We start from the raw sequence: 21651 nt of genomic DNA on the forward strand, positions 1-21651 counted from the left end.
CTACTACTTTTCCCAAAGCTTTGATAGTCCCTGCTGTTTCTTCTATTTCATCTCTCGAAACACCTTCCGGTACCCCATACAATAGTAGAGCATGTTTCAAATCTATTGATTCCCCTTTGCACCAGTTGACCAACTCAAGTTGTGACGGTCTGCTCCTTTGTTGTGTCATCATTGCTATCTGGTTTATTTTTTTGTTGCACGTTTGACTACTTTAACAATTTGACAGTTGTGGGGTCGACCTGTTATCCTCTTGGTCCAAAAATAAATTTAGTTTACTTTAGTTAAATATCCCAGCGGTGCCTCCATTTATGTAACCCAGGTCCCACGTAGCTATGGTAAAGCTAGAGTATATAGTACAATGAGACTGGGCCTGGGTTCGTAGTGCTACTAATAATAAGACCTGATACCCTCTAATTGCTATAATAAGGACCACCACAACTGTATTTTACACAAATTTATCCCTCACCGGGTATTTATTTAGACAAAAGAAATGAATAAAATAAACAGTTACTTTAATAAAATGGATTGAATTCAAATAAACAAACAAAAATACTGTAAAAATGACTACATGGATTTTAAATAAAAGATTATCAACCCAAAATACCTCCTTTTTAGGTATTTCAACTGTTATTTCAGCTACAACAGCTCACACCTTTAACATGGATGAATTTCAACCTTTGACAATAACTTTGATCAACTACACACTTACTCAATTTAAACCGATTGTGTAACAGTGGGCCCACACACACACACACACTTTAACCTGTCCACACTACACCGGTAGCACGGTGCTTGATGCAGGCCTGATTCGAAGTTTGGGTGCGGTGAGGCCTAAAACTGATGGCCGCTTCACTCAAACTGAGCAATAAACAAAATATGTGCACTTTAGTTCCAGTTAGTACTCACGAGTCCAATGAGTTTGTTAGTGGGGCAATCAGAAACGGGCAGTTAGTTCACCAGTAGTGAAGACAGTCAGGGGTAAGAAAACATCAGTCAGGGGCGAGGAAACAGCAGGGTCCATCCGGGCAGAAACCTCTCTCTCCTTTCAGAGCGTCCCTCGGCTTCTAAACACATTAAAACACTTGAGCTACAATACCAAATGCTATCACATAACGATTTAGCATTAGCATGCTTTGCTGAAAATCACAGAGCTAAACATACAGCATGGTATCACAGCACATAACGCGGTAAGTTGCGCTAATTAGCAAGTCGCTAGTTAGCATCACATATCACGATATTATATCACTATAACGAATAGTTACAGTACAAATGTCAAGGCACACAGTCTCATTTACCTCTTGCAGATCACAAATAAGTACTATCAGGACCACGGGTAGTCGACCTCAACGATACACTTAGATGCAAAATCCACACCACGTTTGCCTTACGACATCTCTCTCTTCAGACTTAGCTTCTGTGTCCGCTCCCACAGATTCACACAAACCTTACCACTTGTCCTGCCCCCATAACAGAGAAGAGTGACATTGACTGGCTCGTCAGCACAACAACCAATGACAATACCATATTGAGATAACTGACACTAGATGGGTAAATAAACTTAGGTTACACCCCAACATATTTAGTGTGCACAGAAAATGAACTCTAAATCATGAAACCCTTTTACTTATTGGACTCTTAACTGTAAATGAAATACATTTGTACCAAAGCATATGATTTTTAAACGTTTTATCAACTATTTATAGTTTAACCATTTTTTATTACAGTACACTTTTTCTTTATACTGCAAGCCCGAATAATTGCAGACAGGGCTACATGTAGCTTGGGCATCTTTATCTTTTTGCATTCCTTTGTGCATGAAAAACTGGATCAGTATTGTTTATTTTTGTTTGTTTATTTGTGGCATGCCTGTCCTACTTTTTATGAGGTTCGAAAATCAGGTGTGCAACTTGATTAACTTAAAGTATATTAAAGTTTATTAAAATGAAATATAATTAACAAAATCAGATCTGGATTAAAAATGGAACCTGCACATTATGAACTTGTATGATTTTTCAAACCAGGTATAGCAGAAGTTTCTCATCCTCATTATCTTAACTGTCTCTGTGAAGGCTCTTTGCTTGCTAAAGTGCCAAAGGAGTTAATACAAGCTGCTTGACCAAGGTGATTACACAAAGACAAATTATCTGCTGACATGATAGGCAGTGTAATTTGCCAGCTTACTTGCTACTTTAAGCTCTGTTTTCACACACGTATGTGCTTCTTTGCATTAATGCAGAGATCGTAACTGATCTCAGAGCGATAAAAAGCTAAGCTAGGGATATCTTGATACTGGTCTCCTGTCAGCTGCTTGCCAAAGAGCACAGGATTATCCAGCTAAAACACATTTCTCAACTTCCAAAGCTCTGGCCCTTGTTAGTGGGACACAGAAACGAGCGAGTCAACAGCTGGTGGTCAAGCTAGCATCCAAAGACAACTGTGGCCTGAGGATTGCAATAATTTACAGCTTTGATGCAGCAGGAGATATCAGATCCTTTAGGAACAGAGCACTATTTCACTTTAAGACATTTTTTATTGATGTCTAATTTTTATTTCACTGGTTTAGCGCTGGTGGCATTGCTTGTGATGACTGTACGCCCATGATGTAATCACTCACAGTTTCAGATCTTAGGTCATAGCTATAACTCACTACCCACATTTCCTGTCTGTCCCTCACCTGTTATAAAACAAAGCAAATGTTGAGGATTGTTTTGAGCATTTCTGATGACATTTGTGGTTCATTCCTAAGCTGCACAATATACAGACAGAGCGACACAAATGCATGTACGCACATAAAAACACCAGTGTGAGATGTAGGCTGTGATTACAATTATTAATGAACACACACACAGAGACACACACACACACCTGTTTATGTGTATGTGTGTGTGCCAGCACACACGCATGCATGTGTGAGTTGCAGCTTGAGGCGGATGTTAGAAAGTGTCTCTGTGTTTTCAAAGGGCCCCTTCTGTGTTGCAACATGCTCCTGCACACACTTATACACTCCAGATGGTGCAATTGACTCACACACACACGCACACCGACACACTTTTTTATACAGCTTCAAACTGCCAGACAGACATATAGTAAGTAGCAGAGATGTAACTGATTACAGATTGGTGACAGGATTTTATTAATTACTCCTGATACAGGGTGAGTGTGTGCTGATGTTCTGCAAAATGCATAATGATCCACAGTATAGGAAAAGACCCACATAGTTGCGTGCTTATGCAAATATTAAGCACACAAACCTTCTCATAGAGGTGTAATAACGGTGTTTCTGTGCTGTGTGTGTGTGTGTGTGTGTGTGTGTGCGCGCGCGCGCGTGTGTGCGCGCGCGTGTGTGTGTGTGTGTGTGTGTGTGTGTGTGTGTGTGCTCAATAATGCCAGTTCATTATTTCTCCAGAAAAAAAATAGAATAGTAAATCTAAACCTGGTAAGTCTTACCTCTGAATTTCTTGGTAAGAAAGGCTAACTTAAGAGAGCATTTTAAACAACTAGGCAAAAATAAATCTGAAACATGCTCAAGGGTTACATGAGAGATTTGATCCTTCCCTCATATCTGTGGGTTAAATAGGGAAATATTGTGAGGAATTAAAATAGTCAAGCAATTATCATAAAACCTGGAAGCAGCAGGAACCAACAAGCGGGGTTTCTTCCAAAGTTAGCGAGGTAACGAGATATCTCTCTTGGTCATTACAAGCTTACTAATTGCCATTTCTTGGAAAAATTAGAAAACAATTTTAGAAAATCAGTTCTTTACTATGCAGGCTACAGATTTTTGACCCTTTTCAGTGTGGCTTTCAAAAGCAGGGCTCCATTTAGACTGCTCTTTTCATGGTCTATAATGATCCATTAATGACTTCTGATGCAGGGAATTCTTGTGTAATCATTTTACTTGATCTCTACCATTGGCCATAAAATCCTACTTAACAGACTTCCGGTTTTGGCTGACTCTGTGTTAGACTGGTTTTCGCACTAATCTGATTGGCCCTTCTTTGACAAACAAGTTCACTTCTAACATTCCCCTTTAAACTTGTGGGGTTCCACAAGGTTCAGTTTTGGGTCCATTATTATTTTCTTTCTACATGCTTCCATTAGCTGGCATTATTATCTATTAATGACCATTCTTATCATTTCTATGCAGATGACATTCAGCTGTATATGTGTTTCAAGTCTCATCAGCTGGGGAGTCTGTCAATCCATTTTTTAAACTCAGGTTACAAATTGGCTCTCTAGCAATTACCTAAGTTTAAACGCCAACAAGACTGGCACCGTGATTATAGCTCCTCCTGAACTAAAATCAGTCAGGCTCTTGCTTCTTTTTAAATGCACACAGATGCCATCTCGTTTCATTCAGTCTGTTAGTCTGCGCTGATGAGTCTAACTTGTCTGTAATGTGTGTCTGAAATAGGGAAACTGATTAAACTGATTGCAAACTGGTTGTGTTCTAGTTATATTCCTGTATATTCTCTGTCCTACATCATTATTTGTAAAGGAATTTCTGAATTTCTGTTTCAAATCTATGATGTTCTGGTTGGACCCTGAATGTAAATAGGAAATGTTTATGAAAATGGCAACAGATTTACCATTTCTGATGATTTATCAGTATTTATATTTATTCCTGTATTATCACAGATTGCATGCAGTTTCCAACTTGACTCCATTCAACATCAGATTGCTAGAAGAGTGATTCTGCTTATTGCTGTTTTATTATACATCAAAAGTTATTTTTGGACAACCAGAATGAAAATGCAGTTTTTATCCACAGGCCATCAGGCTGCTGAATCACTGACTGATTACTAACTGTGATTATCTGCTGTAAAGCTTTTCAGCTACATAGTGCTTTATTTGAGTCTTTTTGGTTTAGTTATTAAATCTAATTATTTAATTGCTCAGTGTAATCACTGTATTTTGCCTTGACTGTAACAATCGACTTCTTGATCTTGATCTTTGCAACTGACCACAAGCAGTCACAAATCTGGTCTCCCATCTTTGAGGCAACCATTTCAAAGGCAACAAGATTACAAGTGCATTGCACACAGTTGTAGTAAATTTGGTCAGGCCCACCATCTCGAACTATAAGCTCTCCACGCACACATACATTTAATACAGCCTCTCATAAATCTATCTCACTTCTTGGATATTGCTAAAGTCCAGGTGCAATCAAAATTGTAATTTTTCTTTAAAAGTCAAACACGTTTTATCAGGACGAGATGGGAGATTGCATCTCATCTCAAATGATTCGTTTTAACCTTCGGTAGTCCAAAGAGGTCACAAATCAGATTTCCCCTCAAATTGTAAAAAGTGGAAAATCTGGGATAAACTGGTCTAGAATTCCTAAAGACTGAACACATCTTTAAAAAATGAATCTAGTAGCTATGATTTCCAAAAATGAATTCATAAATGACTGAGTGAAAGAGCACAGAGAATTATTTCCTTTAAGAAAAGAGACTTCAACATGTTACTTTTATCAGCTTTCACTTGTTTGACCATGGTTATAGGTTTCTAAAAGTTTCAGCTGAGTAAGGCGTTTGTGTCATACTCGAATGAACAATCAGTTTTCCTTTCTTTTCTTTTTTAATTAATAATCAGATCAAGTTATCTGGTGAGCTGTAAATGTGGAAACAAGTTCCACAGTGCACCCTGTGACTGATGGATTGAAAATGTCACAGTATCCATTTTAACAAGGTAGACGCAACCAAATTGTACATTTCAGACATTTGGGATTTTTGAGGATTATATAAAAGGTCTACTGTGCAAAGCAGGAACTCAAATCACATCTCTCCAAAAACTCAAACTACAACTCTCTACAATGCATTTCTCTTGAAATCCAGCAAATGTGCACAAATAAAGAATTCTGTGCCCTCTATTTGTTGGAGTGAGTGAGTAAATGGGTCCCTTAAGACCAAGCTATGTGACCATTGAGACAATGGGGTATTTTACAACTCCCTCCAGCCATTTAGACAGCTATTTCTGAAGCCGTTGCAGCCACTTTAGCCGGGGTCCCACATGGTGCTGTGGGCGGATATGGATAGACAGGGCAATTACGCTGGATTTTTCATTCACTCACATACACACACACACACACACATACTTGTGCGCACTTTTAATAGCCTGGTGATTCCAGGCACCTTTGGAGGTGACCGTGAGACACGCACACACAGCTGTAAGCCATCCTGTGTCATCTAGCGTGATAATCTATGGCATCATTAACAGCAGTAATTAACATATGCTATCCATGAACATCTGATACCAAAAATTAACCAATCACAAATCAGCCTCTTTCTGTGTCTCTCTTCTTCTCTGCTTGTTTCTCCTTTAATCGTTTAAGAGTTTAGCATCAAGCCCACCTCTTCAACAGCAGCTCAACGCCTCCATAGCAAAATGCAGCTTAATCGCCAAGTTCATAAATCCGAAAATCTACTTCCCTGGGTCATTGGCAGAAAATCTCCAATTGAGTGGTACACCACTTAAAAAATTGCAGCTAAAGATAGTTCTGTAGCTGGTAGGACCTTTCTCAGTGTGTATCTGTGGGTGGTTTAGAAGCTCCTCTGAAACCCTGCTGTTATTCTGTAAAGAACCAAACAGCCTCCAGCCCGATAATGACTCTGCTGAATAGCTGCATGATTATACCTCTTTCTGTGAAATGTTTGTCTTTTCCCCTCCTCTGCATTTTGTCTGCATACCCCCTTATGGTCTATTCTCTGTTTCTTTTTTTTTTATTTCCTCCTTTTCCCTTCTTATCTTCCCTTTTCACAGTCTGTACTCCAACCTGTTCTCTAACCTATGAACATCTTTAGGGTTACTTAACCAAAAGCTTCTTTAATTCTGTCTTATTTCTATTTACCTGTTTATGTAGATGCTTACTAATCACGAATGGTGAAGTTAAAAAAAATAAAACACATTTTTATTTGTGAAAATCTGTGAAAATGATCACTTCCAGAAACAAAAATGTTTTGTGACTCTATGAAAGAGTTGTATTGATGGAGTATTCAGCAGAGCTTTCAACCAACAATGATGTTTTTGTCACTTTTACACAAAAATTGCAAACCATTTTTGATGCACAAAGCAGTGATGCAAAGGATCCACCTTGAGGAAAGCGGTTCAGTTTTTTGTTGTTGTTTTTTTGTTTTGTTTTTTTAATTCATTATTTTTAATTCATTCATTTAATTCATTAGGCTACTATTTGTTTCATAACAAGCACAAACCTTTGAAATCTAAAATCCATCAGATGGCTCTTTTGAGGCTGAAAATGATCTCTGTCAACTTTGGGGAGGAATGACGGAGGAAAAAATGTGGCCTTTGAAGGAATTCACAGATTTATGGAAGCCTGTTTCCACCACTGAATAGAAATAAGAAAAAATATGGTGATAAGAATGTTTTTTGCACAGACAGGAAGTTGGTGATATGAGTCAGGTGCTAAGTTTTTAAATATACCACTCTAGGGTTGCATTGTTACGGAGCCCCGCAGGGGACATGGGAGAAAAAAAAATTAGGGAGAAAAAAAAATTAAGACTGACTTTTGCGAGATCTCGCAAAACAAACTCGGGATCTCGCAAAACTCCAACAATGGCGGCAGCTACTTAGTTGTAATATTACTCTTTCTGGGTCACAAAATACACTTTTAAGATATTTTGAGGTGTGAATGTAGTTGTGTAAACGTCAGATACCTGCTCGGTTTACAAGACATCACATATTTGCAAAAGTGCTCCGACATTTTTGGAGATCTGACACCCACTAGCTCGAAGCTAACGGGAGGTCGAGACCTACTACAGCCGGGAGGAACACCGCTTTACCGGCACATCGTGCCTCGACCTCCCGGTCGGCTTCGAGCTGGCGGCCTCCGAAGAATGCGGCTAAAACCTTTGCGAGATCTCGCAAAAGTCCGTCTTAATTTTTTTTTTTTCTCCCTAATTTTTTTTTTCTCCCATGTCCCCTGCGAGGCTCCGTACATTGTGAAGGGAAGTTTGCATTTGTCATGGTCCTGGGTCGTTGACCCAGCGTTTTGCGTTTTTTCTGATCTGTATTAGTTTAGGGTTAACCTGAAGTTTGGTGTATTGTCAGCCCTACCTGTGTCTGTCCTTGGTGCTCTGTTCATGTCCCCGTGTTGTGTTGTACATCAGTCTGTTTCCTGTTTTATTTTGAAGGCTCGTGTTCTGGATTTCCTGTTCTGTTCTGAAGGTCTGTGTCTGTTGTTATTGTGTTCAGCTTGTCTCCTCCGGTCCCCAGGTGTATTAGGTTCAGCTGTTCTTCCCTCCTGTGTGTGATTACCTGATTACCTTGTGTGTGTGTATATTTAGTGGGTGTCGGTCTGTGTTCGTTGTCGGCTCGTCTGCGTTCATCCATGTATCACTGCGTTCCTCCGTGTAGCTCTGCATTCTATGGTGTTTCGTTCCTGTCTCTGCGTCTCTCTGCCCCGCACCCCTTTGTATGGTCCTAGGTTTGTCACTTAGTTTCTCCCAGTTTAGGTTTCCGTTTGTAATTACTCGTGCTTCATTGCCTGTTTTTGCCACTGCCACCCTGTAAATAAAACGTCACTCGTATCATCAGTTTGCTGCATTTTGGGTCCTCCTTTTCCTCCACACCACACGGCTCCCTCCGCCAGCCGTGACAGCATTAGTAAACAAATTGACGTGAATTTGTGCCAGCTGACACTGTGCAAGTAAAAATATTTTAATTTCGCCAAAACTTGCTTCACCCTGCTTTGCGAAAACCCAAGAGTTGAGAGTCTCATGAAGCTATGAAGGAAAGGAGGCGAGTCTGGAGGAAAGTGGACAGAATCATAAGGCTGATAAGTTGTTCTAATCTAATGTTAATATGAAAATATGTTGTTGTAATTTGCTTCCAGCTTCCAACCATCCATTTTATTGGCCTATCCAGTTCAGGGGCGAGGGGCTTGAGACTATCATGGGGCAAGGTGTTGTACCACACTCATACATTATCATAATCCAAAATCAGTATTCAAACCGACCAGTTGTATCTGAGCATTCACTTAGCATTAGTCAAAAAGTTAGCTAATGCTATTAATAATTATCACTAGCGAAAAAGCATGAGTAACCTAAATTTGGCTAACATAAAACCTAACAATAATATAGCTGTAATAAAGAAAAAACTTGAAATACTTGCCATTTGCTTCAGAAGAGAGTTTTATATAAACAAAGGCATTTTTTCCTCCACATTCCAAAGCTATGACATCACAACAATATGACTGATCAGTTGCAATTTTGATCCAGGAACAACAACAACACAGGGATATCAGATACACAATGCTGCAGTATCGTTATTATTATTTTTATTATTATTATTATTTGGGTTGTATTGTAATAATCAGACCTTATGCTCAGTATCTATTATCAGCATAAAATGGGACTTTAATTCAAGTTTTCAACACTGACAAGAAAATGGTCCATTTAAATTATAGCTGAGAAAGTAGTAGTAGTGCAATTTCACAGGTGTGTGGAACAAATCAGGACTCCGGTACAGATCAAACAGATGCAAGGCCACCATTCGAGTGCACCAGCGTAGCTGACTTTCCTCAACTTTGTGTTATTTCACCTTTCCATGACATATGAGAAAATGACATATCCATTGTGAGGTGACCTTGTGTCTTCATGTGTGTGTGTGTGTGTGTGTGTGTGTGTGTGTGTGTGTGACTGCTGCATCGGTGTAACTAATGCATGCTGCTACACACTCTGTTAAACCCCTCTCCTGGTACAGCCTGCATCTTCCCTCAATCAGTGTCTTCCATAACCTTCTATTGTCTCTCCATACATTTTCCATCATCAGCTAATTCATACTCCTACACACAATGGCACATACTTCCACAAGGAGGCAGCTACACACCGACAGCACGCCCCGAACAGACACACACACACACACACACACACACACGGGCCTTATGCACGTTCCTGTTAACTCCACTTGCACACATCGAGCCCTCTAACACTCACGCGCAGACACTCATAATGCATTCTATGGCATTATAATAACTAAATGCTAATCTTACAGCATCACATTATTAGCTCTTAATGTATTCTGGAACACTATTAGCTGCTAACACTAATGCTAGGGCACTATTAATGCCTAATGCTAATGCAGTAACAGTGAGAGTCCTGAGCCAGCCCGCCCATGCAGGATTATGTGGAGCTTTATAATCCCTTGTTAGCTAGCACCGAAGGCATACATCACACCGCCAAGGTAATCTGAGTGCTGTATGACAGCTATACACCTCGCCCTGTCCTCATCTACTCCCATAATCTACTCCTGCTAGGATAGCTGCTCTATCAGCTACTTTTGGTGATGATGTGTACAGTTATACACCACACTTGTTGACAAGACATTCTCCATTCACTCAGAAGCAAACTGCAGAATTGCAGCACAAACTTTAAATTGTGTATGTTGAGTTTGGCCAGTTTCTACAGAGGGGAGCCACTAGAAGCACGGTACAAATTTAATGATGATGTTGCATAGCATAGTGTTTTAATGCCTTTGGAAAATGATCGCTCAGAAGTCTTCTGACTCAGTGGATGATAGCTATTGCCTCCTTTAAGTCAGTTTTAAGCTTTCGACATTATGTAGGTCAAGGCTATTATTTCCCATAAAAACGGTGGTTGATCTCATTCTGCTGTGCAAGCTATAGCATGCATGAAGTACACTAATTTTCTCACATGCTTTTGTTGGCATTTATCACCGAATTGTTTATGTGGCGATAACACACATAGATGGGTTACTAGTAATAATGTTTAAAAAAAGTCATTTTACTATTAAAAAAATGCACTGCAATTAGCTGCTTCCTGTGACTAAGGAAAATTTGGGGTTTTTTTTATTAAAGGCTGTGGTCTCTGCAGAGCCCTTTTATTCAGTTCCAGTAAGATCCCAAAACTAGGTGAAAGGGCCTCAGTATAATAAGACCTTCCATTAAAAGTTTGCTATCTAGCAAGCAATGTGGCAGCCATCAGTGCCCTATGGCCAGTCAAATAAAAACATTTTGCACCTCTGTTTACCTTAAAATAAGAAGAAAGGAAAGAAAATGACTGTGAAAAAAGGTGGAATAATCTCAAAAAGTTAATCTGAAACTACTCATGTCTCAGTCAGACTAGAGTAAAAATAGGACACCAAAGTTCTTGTTACTCGGGAAAATTGGTGGCAATCCAGTGAATGCACTGAATTTTTTTGCATTCAGCAACTAATTGCAAGTAACTGCGGCAACCAACAAGTCACCCAGAGGTTGACTGCCATTGCTGTCCAATTTATAAATGCAGACGGATTGCCTGCATTGTTAAACTGGTCTGAGTCACCAAATAGATGCATCTGCAACACATTGGTCCTATAATATATTTAATTATATTTGATCTTAACATTTTATACATGAATGAATATAAAGTTATAAATATCTAAAGATGCAGTTAACAGGTATAATCTAATATTGTGTGCCTTTCACCATTCTGCATTTAATCATCAGTTATTATCAATCTTTGGCTCTCCTCCACAGTGTGTCTTTGCCCTGTCTTCCTCCGCTCACCTCTAAACAGCCATGGCAGATGGCTGCCCCTCCCTGAGCCTGGTTCTGCCGGAGGTTACTTCCTTTTAAAAGGGAATTTTTCCTTCCCACCATCCCCAATACTTGCTCTTAGTGGGCTGTCTGAATGTTTTTGGTTTCCCGTGTATTATTGTAGGATCTTTATCTTACAATATAAGCACCTTGAGGCGACTGTTGTTGATATTTGGTGCTATATAAATAAAATGAAGTCCAACCATCCATTCAAATAAAAACTTGTTTTGTAGATACTATCCCAGTGCACACTGAGCAAGAGGCACCCCAAAAAGGTTGCCAGTCTTCTACAGTCTATCATGTGGATACACTTTAGGTACCTGGAGATTTAGATAAAGCAGAAACTTCTCAGTCCAGTCAAGGCAAAGGAAAATTTAAGATAACTGTTTGCTTGTCTTGACTCTCGTTCTTGATCAAGCACTTTTATTTCCTGATCTCCTCTGATCTCACTCTCTGAGCTGCACTTGCTGTGTTGTGACTGCTTTATTAGCATTTCTGTCTCATTCAAGCAAACTTTTAGCAATGTATCTCAATAGCCAGATGTTCAGGTAAGCAACATAAATACTTAGTAATGACATTTTTCCTCTTCTTGTTATCAAACAGTGATAAGAAAAAAATGGTGGATGGAAAGCTGAAATGCATGATAGGAGGCGATAAAAAAAGGAGGGAGAGGATGGAACCGAGAAGGGAAAGGAGAGTGTGGAGAGGCAGAGGAGGAGGCGAGGTGAAAGAGGGGCGATAGGGATGAGAGGAGGAGCAGGAGGCAAAAAGACGGGATGGGGGCAGGAGAGGAGTGGAGAGATAATGTACTGTAGGCTGATTAATGTCAAAGGCGCTGAGTCCTGAATACTTATGAAGCAGATGTCAATGGAGCTTTACCCTGCAAGGTTACACAGAGGGAGGGGTGGGATGGAAGGGGGGACTCAGAGGAGGGAGACGGGGATGAGGAAATTAAGGTGGGAATGAAAGTGAAGGAAAAAAGTGAATGAGAAAGAAAAGAGAAACAAACAAAGCAGGGATTGTGAGAAGCAAGGAGGTGATGGGGGCCATGCCCATAATTTGAAAATGTCACTCAAAGTTTTGCATCATTGCACTTTTAGATTTTTTTTCCTCTCTCCAAAGTTTGGCGGCTACAATGAAACAGGCTTTACTCAAAAGAGCAGGAAAACTCTTCTTCCTTCGGGCATGTAAAGGCCACTTCAGCCGGCGACAGCGCACACAGTGGCTGAATGTAAGCAGCTTTTTGCAGTTTGTGAAGCTTTAGTTGTCGTTTACAGAAAGCCAAGCGCAAACTGTGCCTGAGAGCAGTTTTTCAAGTGTGGCCACACAAGACAATCAGATGCCAGAGCTCAAACTACACTAATACATCAGCGTTTTTGAAAATCTCTGTGTCCCTGTCTACATAAAAACGCAAAAGCAGCTTATTCAGAATTATTTGCAATTTGCATTCGATAGATGGGATACAAAAGAACAGGATTACTCACTGAGGACACGACGTGTGGGGAAGGTGGGGAAGTTGAGTGATCCCTACTGCAAAGATGTGTATTTACTCACTTATATTCATGTGTTTGTGTGAGCTGTTGAGCGAAACGAGAAACCTGCGGTTTGAGTCAGTGAAGCATGTACGCGTGGCCTAAAAAGCTACCACATCTGACTGAACACCACAAGGTGAACATTCATCATAAGCGAGTGTTTTCAGCACCAAAAGGGCAGCACATCGTGCAGATGAAGAGCATTATGTATATTCTGTCTTTAAAAACACAACAAGCAGAGCTACACTCCTGATCTCACTGTGTTGGGGCTTTCTATCACCACTTCTAGAGAACAACAGACCTTACACCCTCTCTGTTATTGATGACAGAGTAGTGACCTTTCAACTGTAACCTCAAGGTGCAGCCTTGACCTCAGGATTGACCTCTTGGGATAGTGGTAATGATACTGGGATACGTCTAATGACCCCTGGGTGGGAGAGAGGTCACTGATGAAAGGTCAAGAGCAGATGTCATGCGGCCACGGCGACCTGAGGAAGGGACCGCTTCTGCTGATTAACTGACCAGACAGTCAATTGAGAAAAGAGAAATAGCACAGGCAGGAAGCGCTGGGGGTCTCTTATCAAAGATTGCAAATTACAGCTATTCAGAGAGCTTTCAAAGGACTCATTCAGTTTGAAACATGAGTCAGGAATTAGAGAAGGAAAGGGAACAAAGAGCAGTAATGGTGGGACTTCTTTCATGGGATTTAATTAATTTATTTTTTTTTTTGACAGTTTTTGACTTTATTAAAGTGGCAAAATTAAAAGGAGGCTGAATGGTAGACTGATGCCTAAACAATGAATGCTCATTAATGCTGCGTCTCCTTTTGAGTAGAGCCGTAACAGAGTCAACAGAAAAAACAGGGACCCGCCTGCTGTTAGACTGCACATTGGGACCTGTCATGTCATCCTGTAAATATTCTTTTGATTGGCTAATTCATGATAAGTCCACTCCGAAATAACGCTGCTTTGCTGCCTGCAACATGGCACATTAGCTGCTTTTAATCTGTATCCACACTCTCATAATAATAATAAGGGAGTTAAAAGAAGGCTGAAAAAATGTAGAAGGCTCAGCTTTATTTTAAAATGTGCTTCATAGTTTTGATGCTTACACAATTTTTATTTTCTCGAAAGAAATTAAAGAATAATAAACAGGTATATGGTGTTTCGGGTCAGATATTTCATATTTAAGATACAGATTAGATTTGAGTCTATGTAAAAAAAAATTTAAATAGCATTTGACTTACAAAGAAATTTGAGGAGGTAGAGGAACCCCACGCATCCACAAGAACTACTGCAGAAGGAAACAAAATACTAAACTTAAGATAAGAGAAACTAAATGTTATCAAGCTTTTCTGGTATTTTTTTTAATGCATTTTGAGAGGGACACGTGAGTTTAGGTTGCTGCACAATTTGGAGAAAGGTGATTGTCCCACAGCTGTGGTTTGGACCTGTAGTGCAGTTAAGATCTACAGTAACAGAAATGGCGAGTTTATTGAACTGTCTGACAAACTAAAAATAAATAAATAAATATCAGTTTGCATAAATGAGTTTTAGTTTGGGTCATATTTGAAACATATTTCCCCTTTTGTGCACTTTATTGCTCAAGATGTATCCAAGGTTTTTTTTGGGGGGGAGTAAAACACACTGATTATGTTGAGGTCAAAAACTCACGTTTCATGTATGATGCATTTGGCGTCACAGGGTTAATCTGCTGCCACAGGTGTGACGGAGGGGGGCGTCTCCTCATGTTTGGTCAGATTCAGAGGTAAAGTGCGACTCTGCTGACATTGCTATTCCTCTCTCATCTCCTCCTTCCTCTTCTCTTCCATATCTCTCCTCTTGTGTCCTCTCCTCCACTCCTCTAATCTCTCTCTCTCTCTCTCTCTCTATTAGTAGTCTATTTACAGCATATTCAGTCTGGAGTCTGCCAACACTTACTGCTCTCCAGAGCTTTATCAAGCCACTGATAAACTCCACACTCACTTTTAGATACAGACACATGCACACATGTGATTTTATGGAGAGATTTGGCAAAGTGTGTGTGCGTTGCGTGTGTGTGTGTGTGTCTGAAGGCATGTTGGGAACATTCCTGTTTGTGCTGTAAGTAAATTTGTACAGGTACAGTATATAATGCATGAAGCCCGGGTTTGTCTGTAATGTGGGTATGGATATTTATGTACACGTGTGTTTATATGCGTCCTTTGTCCGTGTGTCCGTGCTCATGTGTATATGTTATCAGCAGTGTCCCAGTGTGCTCGCCGAGGGCCAGTCTATTTAGTGTTCATAACAAAGCCTTTTACTGAGGCTCCAATCAGGATTAAACCCTTATCAGCACACACAGACCACAGGACACAGCCAGGCTGTGTGTGTGTGTGTGTGTGTGTGGCAGACACTGGGGTGGGGGGTAAAGGGGATTATTCACACGTGTGTGTTTTATATAGTGCATTAGTACTTTTGTGTATGTGTGTCTGTGTGTATAGATGTACATATATAGACTATACAAGCTTACACCATTATTGTGCTGTTATTGTGTGATTGTCACTTTGTGCATGTGCAGTATATGTGGTTTTGCACATGTGGTGTCGAAACTGATGTGAGTCAGTACACTCCAGTGTTGCTGCAAATATGAAACTCGGAGGCCACATGAAATCCAGTATCAAAGCCAGCAACTCCCCTGTGGGTTAGATGATTAGCATCAGTGTGTGTGTGTGTGTGAGAGAGAGAGAGAGAGAAAGAGAGGGAGAGAGCGAGCGAAAGGTGGATAAAGATAGAGACAATATGTTCAGAAGAGAGAAGACAAAGAAAGAAAGAAAGTGTAACACCCACAAACAAGTGAAGGAACTGCTCAACTGCATCGTGTCACCCTTTAGTCTTTACCCCAGTAAAACAGCACGGAGCTGTTACAGGGCAATATATGTATGTCGCATTCATACAGAGGAGCTTGGCTCAAATACAACTTTCTGTCCTGCATCTCTTAAACAATAAAGTTTTATGCCTCTCGTTGCCCACGGCTGCCAGTCCTATGAGGCATCTTAGTAATACAGTCATCTTTGTTCTTTTCTAGGTCAAAGCTCACAGATCTGATCAGAGGTCTAGGATCCTTTTAGAGATACACTATACTGTAGGCCTTTATTATTATGATAACGCTGCATCTAATTATGCAAATTCAGATCATTAATATGCATGAGCCTTGCTGCCGCCAGGGAGGAGCCTGGAACAGACACAACAATGAAACAGCAAAATAAACTGAATCTATGAATTTAAAAAAAGGATTATTTACACCCATCTGTCTGCTTACTGTGCCTACTGTACAAGAAACGTATGTGACCCATTAAAAAAAATCTCTGTTGCTCTGTTAGGTTTTTTGTTTGTTTGTTTTTATTTAGTTTTTTTAATTCTATGCAATTCATAGACACACAGCCTGATTTTATGCTGTGATTTAATGGAGCTGTATTAATCTTATATTTTAAAATGTCCTTTGTGTGCCGTTTGCACGTTTACAGCGCTCCGCTGTTGCGCTGATGCACAGGAAAGCTTTAAAAGAATGAATTGCATTTTAAGATATTGTTCCACAAAGGATAATTTCACATCATCTTCCTTCTCATAAACTGCTGTATACTAACAGGGTGTTAACCTCTAATTAATTTTCGCAAGAAACGCCTGAAGAAGAAACCACTCAATTTAAAAATTCTTCCCAGGGCTGTTTCTTGAAATAGGAAGAAGTTTTTACTGAATGTGACTGATTAAATAAGCATTTAAAATGCAGAAATATCTAAAGAGAAAAGCACAATTGTAGCTTTTCTCTTTTTTCTCTCCTTTGTTCTGCGTTTAAAAACACCTTCAAACGCAGCACACTTTAATGACTTGTTATATATTTAAGTCCCAGCAATTATTTATATAAATTTGTAAAAATGATCTGAAGGAAAATGACAGTCAGAGCTGGAAAGAAAATCAGAAGAAAAGCTGATTTTCTCAGTATGTCTAAAAAAACAAAACTATGTTATTCATGTTTTTCTCCACATAAATACATCTGTACAATAAGAGCACGCAGCCGCTGCTGTTAAACGATGATGAAAATGCAATATGACACTTCCTGTCTGCTCACTGTCCCTGATATACAGTACAGGTGCATCTACACACAGTAAAAACTGGGTGAGCCATCACGGTGCATTTGGATATAGCACACAGAATTAAGCTGAAACGAATCCATGAATAAATATCGAAGTCCTCAGAGGATCATTAACACCTGTCTGCCTGCTCACAGCCACTACTGTATGCTAATATGTTGTACATTTATGACCTGCTAGTAGTGTTTAAAAGTGGAATAATGAAACTCGGGTGTATTGTGAAGCTGCAGAGACGGGATAAAAAAAAAGTCTGAAGATTATTTCTAGTTAAATCCAGTCAAAAACGGTGGCCAAAAGTCACCGTTACATTAAAAATTTATAGACTGAATCTATGAATAAATATATCCCCTCAGTAGATTGTAATGATCACATTTTCCTGTATTTTTTAAGGAGAAGAGAACAGAAAAAGGAAGGAAAACAGCAGAAAACAAAGACAAACAAACACAAACATATCCCGGGGCCATATTTAAATGACAGTTTAATCACAATCAAAACCAACAGTTTCATCAAGAGGTGTTTTGATGAAACGTGTGAATTAAAAGTATGAAAACCCAAATAAACAAAGCAGGCAAACAAACAACATTTGTCAGATTATTATCATTCTTCTGGGAGAAATAATTGGGTGTAGTGGGTGTCAAAGTCGCGGTTCAACCCCCCCGCACGCTGTCTGATATTGGCTGTAAATTTACATTAATGAGTAGAACATTCTCAGAAGAAACCAAGCCAAGCGCATCAAATCAGTTTACGCATATTCTTCAGAAACACAGAGCTGAAATAGCTGAAATCTTGACATTCATATTTTCTTATTTTCCAGGTTAAGTGAAAAGTATAAATCCTTAATGAGACAAGTTAATTTACCTCAGAACAAATTCTGAAGGAAGAAAGACGGCCTTTCAAGTATGACGAAACTATCGAGTTAAACTATGTGAGAGAGTAAGCGTGTGCTTTGGTTGTTTTAATGAGCATCTGTCAACAGACATGATAACCACGGTTACACCCGGGGTGATTTTCAGCCCACATTCGCAGCCACCCTCAGGCTCTACAGAGGGGTCAACATCTGGACTGAAAGAAAACAGCCCTCACACCCTGCAACACTTCTATCACTGTCATCATTAAAAATTTCTGCCAGGGTGCTCTCATTTTGTCTGAAGCATTGGTCAGTTATGTTGGTATAGTTCATATTAAACGGTTTTGCCAAATGCTCTTTTGACCGTCCGGCTTATGTTTGTTTTGTCAGACTGAAAAGAGCGTACTGCTTTAGGGAGGGGATTTTGGTGAATGGTACATAGACCTAGACTAAGCAAACGTATTAGAGAGAAGGATTGTGGTACTAAACGGTCCCTCAACCAAGTGTAAGTTGCTTAAAGCTTCAATAATGCTTTAGAAGCTATCACAACAAAACAAAGACATTATGCACTTTATTAATTCTGCTGTGCTGCTCCTGGGTTCGACTCTCTTTTGCCTTCAGAAATGCTTCAAGTCTTCATAGCACAGACAAGGTGCTGAAAGCATTCCTCAGAGATTTTGCTTCATGTGATAGCATCACACAGTTGCTACAGATTTGTCAGCTGAACATCCATGATGAAAATCTCCTGTTCCGCGACATCTCAAAGATCTTCTATTGGAGCTATGGAGTCATTACAGTACACTGAAACCAATGTCATGTTCAAGAATCCAGTTCGACAGGATTTGAGGTTTGTGGTGGTGTTAAATCCTGGAAGCAGTGATCTGGAGATATTGTGGTCATAAAGGGATAGACACGGTCAGCAACCACACCCTGGTCAGTCGTGGCATTTAAGCAGTGCTTAAACTTCAGCAGGTCTTCTAGGCCGCGTGATTGGCTGATTAGATATTTGTATTAACAAGCAGTTAAACAGTGTACCTAATAAAGTGGCTGATGATTATATATGACTTGTATAAATTATCATTCATGTAGAGCATCACCCTGATTAGATTATGTAGGATATGTTCTACGATGCATCTGAAGTTGCAGGTTGCAGACAGGTTGTGCCTGATCATGAAGCTCAGCTGTCACAGTTGAAAGCAGCAGATAGAATTCACCAAACCATCAGCCAGACCCAAATGGGAGTGACAAAAAACACCCAGTGCATGTCTTTGGACTGTTGGAGGAAGCCAAAGTTACATAAAGATCAGGGTTTGGGTTCTTTACCTACATTATTTACCCACAAGCCATTATAGCTGGATGACACTAGCATGGATATTGCTTTTAAAGTCCAAAAGGAATATGTTGTCAGTGAATAGCGAAGTCTCTGATGCACTTGAAACTCTCTCAACACGTTAATTAACAACATTTCCTCATTATGTTAAAAGGAAACAGAATCAAGTTTCAATATAATGACGTGCTCTTCGGGGAAATACACTGAACACCATTTGTTGCAACTAGAAAGTCTGTGATGAGTAAGGATATTCTTTGAAGAGGCTGGCAAAACCATGGGAGCAGCACTTTAGCTATCAGTGCCTATAAGATGGTGTTTTTATATTTTTTTAGACTGAGTCACCTCTCAGCATTTCATGACTCCAAACTGTCACAAAAGCTGACTGAAGATGTTAGTTCAGAGACACCACTGACATCTCAGTTCTTCGGTGGCTGTTATATTTAATGTTATAATTAGTTAAGTTCCTCTTTTGATGACATGGTTATGTTTTGAGCTGTATGCGGATAAAAACTGAGTTATCCCAGATAAACACATATGATGTGTCACTTGTGCTAATCTGTACTTTCTGACAAAGTCCCCCTTTTTGTGATGTTGTGTGCATGTGTGAACACTTCATATAAAACCTGTGTGTGTGTGTGTATCAGTGGATTTGTTGGGAAATGAGGGTTGTGTTTGTTTGGACACCTGTGTGGCCGGTTCTAGCTAAAGCCCCTGGAGATAGAAATGGATGCTATATGTCCCTCTGTGTGTATGTGCATGTGTGTGTCATGGGGGCAGGGTAATGTGCGGTGGTTCATGTGTGTAAATGCTGTAGTTTGTGTTTCCATTGGTCCATTAAAGTGAGCAACACAGGATGTCTGTCAGTTTGAAACATCGCAGGGGACGGTGTGTGTTATCCCAAAGGTATGTGTGCCTGCGTGGTGCACAGAAGCGTGACTGAGCCAGAGGCAAAGGAAGGTCACCTCACGTGCACAGCTCTGTGAAACAGCGCCTGGCGACTGTGCACGAGAAGCCAAGCACCAGCAGTCTCCCAAGGACAACAAAGTGCTTATCCAGGAGAAATAAAGAGGAAGGCTGTAGAGCTCTCAGATCACTCACACACACACACACACACACACACACACACACACACACACACACACACACACACACACACACACACACACACACACACACACACACACACACACACAGTCAAATAATTGTTGCAAAGGCCTTATAGTGTTTGCCTTGGGTAACTTTGGTGTAACATTTCACATTAAGCATGCAAGATGTTACCATGTATAAAATCAACATTAAATTACTATTTCTACTTACACAAAATCATTTCAGATTTCTTCTTCAATTCTTTATCTAAGCAGGACGCTGAGCTATAAACAGTATAACTGAGTCCATTCAGTAAAATAGGACAGCCCTTTATTTCTTGTGTATAATGTCATCCACAGTGTGGCACCACATTTCAGGATGACTGGATGATATTTTTCATGGTGAGGTACTGTTTGGACAGCATCAGGTGGTATTTTTCCTTTAGCCTTTTATTATGAAATACATTGTTTTTGTCCTTCGTATTAGACACAGAAAAATAACACCATAGCTTTCTTTTACTTTCTTTATCTTTCCTTTACCTAAAGGAAAAATTGGATTTGATTTACAGCAAAGAGGAAGTGCACCAACAAGTACAGCTAGCTGGAAAAGTGGCTACGGTAGCCATTGGAGTTACAGCAGCTAAAACTGTCTTGTGTGTACAGATAATGAGCATTTTATTGAACATAATATCCACATAGCAGTTCATAATACATGGGAATTAATCTCAGTGCCTGTATCTTAGTTGTTCAATTAATTCTTTGAATTCTTTGATTCTAAAACATACAGAGAACACAAGCCAAAAGCTAACTGTGGCTCAGCTAGTCTGAGGTGTTCAATGGATTAATCTTAAAACTAGGACCAGACATTCATTTCAATTCAATTTTGTTTATACAGCGCCAAATCACGACAGCAGTCGCCTTTATATTGTTAGATAAAGATGCTGCAATAATATCCCAACAATGAGATGACCTGCTATCAGACAGCACTTGGCAACAGTGGGGAAAAAACTCATTTTAACAACACTTGAGCAATGTGCACATGATGTCACGAGAAACCAATGCGATGCTAAACCAGAATAACATAACAGGGTAACCATCTATCTATTCTATTAGTTATGCTGCATTTTGCAGTTTGATGTGTACATATATCTTCTTTCCTTGTTGATGTAGCAAT

The sequence above is a fragment of the Copadichromis virginalis genome, linkage group LG11 (genome assembly GCF_057382275.1).
Source record: "Copadichromis virginalis isolate Kocher_CV1m ecotype Utaka linkage group LG11, C_Virginalis_male_GT1.1, whole genome shotgun sequence".
Lineage (NCBI taxonomy): Eukaryota > Metazoa > Chordata > Actinopteri > Cichliformes > Cichlidae > Copadichromis > Copadichromis virginalis.